Raw genomic sequence first — 6,218 nt, 5'->3', positions numbered from 1 at the left:
TTCTGAACAAATGAAACAAAAGATCCCTGTTACAAAAAATAAATAAATAGTTATAATAACGAAGTTACAATTACTACCAGTTATTGAGCTCTTACCATGCCTGACCCACATGGATGAACTTATTTCCTCTTCACAGCAGCCCTGTGGGGTGTGTTCTGTTACCCATTTACAGATGAAGCTTAGGGTCTATTAAGTGTCAAGCATGTGTTTGTCCACTATGCTTTTCATCTTTGGGGTTTAAGAGGGCTTTCCCCCAACTTATTTAAAACAAATCCAAGTTTTGATTTTAAAAAGAGCTGCAATTCAGGTATAAATCAATAAGACCTGGATTAAAACATTGACCATGAGAATAGAAAAGGGGAACATTTAACAATGAAGTTATATGTTCTCCCTAAATTGATCTGAAAAATAAACACACTCCATATAAAAATACAAATTTTTGTTTGTTTGATTGACTGACTTTGGGGTTAACTAATTCTAAAGTTGTACAAATAGCTTTCCGCGCTACCCAGGGAGGGCTCCATACGGCGTTGTTCTCGGTTCCCACGTAACTTAAAGGGAAACTTTTCACAATGTCCGGAGCCCTTGATGTCCTGCAAATGAAGGAGGAGGATGTCCTCAAGTTCCTTGCAGCAGGAACCCACTTAGGTGGCACCAACCTTGACTTCCAAATGGAACAGTACATCTACAAAAGGAAAAGTGATGGCATCTACATCATCAATCTGAAGAGAACCTGGGAGAAGCTTCTGCTGGCAGCTCGGGCCATTGTTGCCATCGAAAACCCAGCTGACGTCAGTGTCATATCATCCAGGAATACTGGCCAGCGAGCTGTGCTGAAGTTCGCTGCTGCCACTGGAGCCACTCCCATTGCCGGCCGCTTCACTCCTGGAACCTTCACCAACCAGATCCAGGCAGCCTTCCGGGAGCCAAGACTTCTGGTGGTTACTGATCCCAGGGCTGACCACCAGCCTCTCACAGAGGCGTCTTACGTTAACCTGCCCACCATCGCTCTGTGTAACACAGACTCTCCGCTATGTGGACATTGCCATCCCTTGCAACAACAAGGGGGCTCACTCAGTGGGTCTGATGTGGTGGATGCTGGCCCGGGAAGTACTCCGCATGCGCGGCACTATCTCCCGTGAGCACCCGTGGGAAGTCATGCCTGATCTTTACTTCTACAGAGATCCTGAAGAGATTGAAAAGGAAGAGCAGGCTGCTGCTGAAAAGGCTGTGACCAAGGAGGAATTTCAGGGTGAATGGACTGCTCCTGCTCCTGAGTTCACTGCTGCTCAGCCTGAGGTTACAGACTGGTCTGAAGGCGTGCAGGTGCCCTCTGTACCCATTCAGCAGTTTCCTACTGAAGACTGGAGTGCTCAGCCTGCCACTGAAGACTGGTCTGCAGCTCCCACTGCTCAGGCTACTGAATGGGTAGGAACAACCACTGAGTGGTCCTAAGCTGTTCTTCCACAAATTCTTAACAGAACGGAAATAAGGTTGATGGAAAATAAACAGTTTCTAAAAAAAAAAAAAAAAAAAAAAAAAAGTTGTACAAATAAACATGCAAGAATACCAGGGAAACGCTAAACAGGAAGAGCATTGAGAAAGGACACCCCTAAGAGATGATGTCAAGAACTAGGAAGAATCAGAGACGGTACCCTTCTTGCAAGCTAAAAGTTAGTCTGGCACCATTACATGGCTGGTAGGAGACATGAGATGCTGGGTAAAGTCAAAGTGTCAGCATTATCAACCTTCTTTTCTTTTTTTAAATCCTTAACAGAGGATATGCTTATTGATTTTAGAGAGAGGGAAATGGAGGGGAGAAAGTGAGAGAGAGTGAATTTGAGAGAGAGAGAGAGAGAGAGAGAGAGAGAGACATCAATGTGAGAGAGAAATATCAATCCATTACCTCCTGGATTCTCTCTGATCAGGAATCGCACCAGCAACCTAGTTATGTGCCCTGACTGGGAATCGAACCCACAACCTTTTTGGTGCACTCCAAATCAACTGAACCACCTGGCCCAGGCAGCATTATCTACCTTTTATAGTTTGTATGGGTTCCCCACGCCCTAATTCCAACAGGTGACACAAAGAGGGCCAGCTGGGTTGCATTAAGAGGCAGAAACTGAGCTGAGGAAGCCCAAATCTTTCATAACTTTTGCTTTCAGGAGACACTCTTTCACTTACAAGGCTGTTTGGTACACACATACCCTTGAAAAAGGCCCAGAACAAAGGTATCTTCAGTTCAAAAGATGTAAAAAATGCAAGAAACCCTAAGACAATTGTCTCTCAACAGATAGCACAGCATATTATACAACCTCTATAATGAATACAGGTCATGAAAAGACAGACAAATGGAATAGAATATAAAAATCAAAATAAACCCACATTATATGGAATTAGAATTTGATAAAAGTGTCTTATCAATTTGTTGGAAAAAACATGGACTTTTCAGCTCCCTTGGTTGGAGTGTCATCCTGTACACCAAAAGGCTGCGTGTATGATTCCTGATCAGGGCACATATTTAGGTTGTAATTTTGATCCCCAGTTGGAGCCCATATGGGAGGCAACCAATCAATGTTTCTCTCTCTCCCCCTGGCCGTTCTCTAAAATAGTCAATAAACATATCCTCACCTGCCCTACAGATTTTGGAGTTGATAACCTCCATAACTGTGTGAGCCAATCTCTTAAAATCTATCAATCAATTTTAATATTTCCCTATTTTCTATATAGACCTATCTATCTTACCTAATAATAGACAAACATGTAAATTGACTGTACCTTCGCTACGCTAACCAGCCAATCAGGAGAGTATGCAAATTAACCCAACAAAGATGGCGGTTAATTTGCATACGTAGGCTCCAAGTGGCGGAGCGAAGACTGAAGGCTATCTGGAGCAGTGAAGACGGAAGACTGAAGGCGGCTCCGGCCGGAGCGAAGGCCTGGGTCCCGGGTGCCGGAGGAAAACCGGTGCCGGCAGCCAGGAGAAGGGAAGGCCTATTGCACGATTCTAGTATGTCTTATATCTATATCAATAATAATAAAAGCGTAATATGCTAATTAGACCAGAAGCCCATTAGACCAGAAGCCCTTCCAGACGAAGCTGGGGCTGCAAGGGAAGCCCGGGTCCCAGGTGCCAGATGGTGCAGGCAGCTGGGGGAAGGAAGGCCTACTCTTGCACAAATTTTGTGCATCAGGCCTCTAGTATAGATAGATAGATAGATAGATAGATAGATTGATTTGTTTGTTTGTTTCTCTGGAGAACCTTAATACAATGGGTTACTGGCTATTAAACATGTCAAAATATATCCCTACAATTCATTTATTCATTGCAAAGGGAAAAAAGGGAACTTTGCAGTGGAGACATAGAAGGTATCACCTTCACAGAGTGATCACCAATAATGAGGGACCCCAACATCATAGGCTCCCTGATGCAATGCACTAAGAATGACCCAATATCATCGATGTAGAAATCCTGCCCAAAATGAACAACCCAATTCTAATCAAAAAGAAAGCTGACTGTAATCATGAGGAAACAATCAAAGCTAAAATGGAATAACAATCTACAAAACAAATGTCCTGTACTCTTCAAAAAGACATGACAACTAAATGCAAAGTGCAATCCTGGATGAGAAAAACAAATTGCTATAAAGGATATTACTGGATAGTTGGTTATCAGCAGTTCTCAACCTGTGGGTCTCGACCCCTTTGGCGGTTGAACGACCCTTTCACAGGGGTCGCCTAAGACCATCCCGCATATCAGATATTTACATTACCATTCATAACAGTAGCAACATTACAGTTATGAAGTAGCAACGAAAATAATTTTATGGTTGGGTCACAACATGAGGAACTGTATTTAAAGGGCCAGAAGGTTGAGAACCACTGGGTTACATAATAAAGTGGCATTGTGAAATCGTCTGACTTGGATTAATTGTACTTAGATATGAGAATATCTTTGTTCTTATTAGAGAAAGGAGAGAGAAAGTAGAGAATAAAATCAAGAAAACAGCCTTGGTCGGTGGGCTCAGTGGTTAGAGTGTCAGCCTGCTCACTGAAGGATCTCGGGTGCAATTCCCAGTCAAGGGCACAAGCCTCGGTTGTGGGTTCGCTCCCTGCCCATGGTGAGGGTGCAGGCAGGAGGCAACCAATTGCTGTCTCTCTCTCACATAGATAGCTTCCTCTCTCCCCTCCCCACTTCCCTCTCCTTTATTCTCTCTGAAAAGCAATGGAAAAAATATCCTCAGGTGAGGATTAACAACAACAAAAAAGCAAGAAAACAAATGTATAAAAATGGCTAAAATTGGCAGAGGGTATATGGAGTTCATTGTACTATTCTTGTAAGTTTTCTGGTATCGGATTTTTCAGAATAAACAGTTTAATTTAAAAAAACCATAAGCATTGTAAAACTTAAAATCCAATATGAACAAGCCTGCTTTGAAAAGGCAAACATAAGATTTCCAATTCATTTAATTATATGGCAAGTTTTCTTGAGCATCTGCTCTACTGCTTTAGGCATATAATCAAGGTGAAGTAAGATATTGTTGTAGTGAGCTGCCCTCTTACCCTTCCCCTAATTGTTCCTTGACCTTTCCAAACAAGTCTGGCATTGTGCAGACCCCCAGGTGTTTACTGGAATCCTTATGCTTAATCTTTGGGTGTCCTTGCTTAAAGAACACTGCAGACACATGTGCCCTCCCAAGATTACTTACCCTACTGATTGTATCTAAAAGATAAACTTTATCTCAAACTGCTGTTACAATAAAAGCCTAGCCGAAACCCATTTGGCTCGGTGGATAGAGCGTCAGCCTGCGGACTGAAGGGTCCCGGGTTCGATTCCGGTCAAGGGCATGTACCTGGGTTGCGGGCACATCCCCAGTGGGAGATGTGCAGGAGGCAGCTGATCGATGTTTCTCTCTCATCGATGTTTCTAATTCTCTATCTCTCTCCCTTCCTCTCTGTAAAAAATCAATAAAATATATTAAAAAAAAAAAAAAGCCTAACAAGGCAGGCAATCAAGGTTGTCTAGTTCCTTTAGCCAGGCAGTCCCTTAGCCCTCTCTTTCACAGCAAACGTTGTGTCAGAGTAATCATTCATCCGTCACTCAGGGTCTGCTGGTCAGCCTCGGCAAAGTGGTGCCCTGTGTGAGGACCAAGGAACACAACGAGACATGGCGGAAACCTTGAAAACAAAGAGGAAGGAAATGAAAGTAACTGTGCAATAAGTCATTGGAGCTTGTTTGGGATTTCCAAGTTCAAGGGAATTGTTTCTCAGCTAAGGTTTCACAATAGGACAGCAGCTGTTCACCAAGTAACAGATTTCTTTGTTACTGAAACAGTTATTAAAAGCAAATGGTGCCTCGGTTATAGAAGAACAATTAAAGAGCCTGCTGCAGACTGTTATAATTTACTAGAGGCCTGGTGCATGAAATTCTTGCACCAGGGGGGCTCCCTCAGCTCCCCCTGCACCCTCTCGCAGTCGGGAGCCCTTGGGGGAAGTCCAACTGATGGCTATCAGTCAGACATCCTTAGTGCTGCCATGGAGGTGGGAGAGGCTCCCGCCACTGTTGCTGTGCTTGCCAGCTGTGAGCCCAGCCACTGGCTGAGCAGTGCTCCCCCTGTGCGAGCACACTGACCACCAGGGGGCAGCTCCTACATTAAGCATCTGCCCCCTGGTGGTCAGTGCTCATCATAGCGACCAGTCATTCCACCATTTGGTCAATTTGCATAATAGCCTTTTATTATATAGGATAATCCTTGGTTCCCTGATGCTGGAATATTAGACCTTGATCTCTGGGGACAAGTAGGTAGGAATTTAAAGAGAAATCAGGCCCAGGAAAAATGAGTGCCCTTGTCATCATTAACTATATGGGATCTTGTTCGAGCTGCACTATGCCCACTTCATATTGAGGATCAAAAGCCTTCAGAATGCCAGGAGGATTTACCACTGCCCCCTCCTCCTGAAGTAGAGCCTGTAATACCTAAGGCCCCACCGTCAGAGGAACCCTTTCCTGATCCTCCACCTCCGCTCATTGACTAGTTCCTTAGTTATGGGATCATGCGTCAGGCAAGCTATATTAGAAGGAGAGCTTTGGGCTTGCCTAGTTTTATGCAAGATCAGCAAGGTAATTGGATGCATGGACCACTCTCCTTTAATACCTTTAAGGAAATAAGGAAAAGTATTAGAGAAAAGGGGGCTAACAGTCTGTTTACAAAAGGACC

The 6,218-nt window shown here is 43.9% G+C and overlaps 1 pseudogene across 1 annotated transcript; it reads left to right on the top strand.

Moving 5' to 3' along the window:
• Window positions 1-501: 501 nt before the first annotated feature.
• LOC102441246 lies at window positions 502-1,543 on the top strand (annotated as a pseudogene). The gene has a single exon (XR_330487.2). The product of XR_330487.2 is annotated as a 40S ribosomal protein SA pseudogene (transcript).
• The last annotated feature ends 4,675 nt before the right edge of the window (window positions 1,544-6,218 follow it).

The sequence above is a fragment of the Myotis lucifugus genome, unplaced genomic scaffold (genome assembly GCF_000147115.1).
Source record: "Myotis lucifugus unplaced genomic scaffold, Myoluc2.0 scaffold_320, whole genome shotgun sequence".
Classification (NCBI taxonomy): Eukaryota; Metazoa; Chordata; class Mammalia; order Chiroptera; family Vespertilionidae; genus Myotis; species Myotis lucifugus.
The sequence above is the reverse complement of the archived record's forward strand: the minus strand, read 5'-3'. Positions and strand labels throughout refer to the sequence as shown.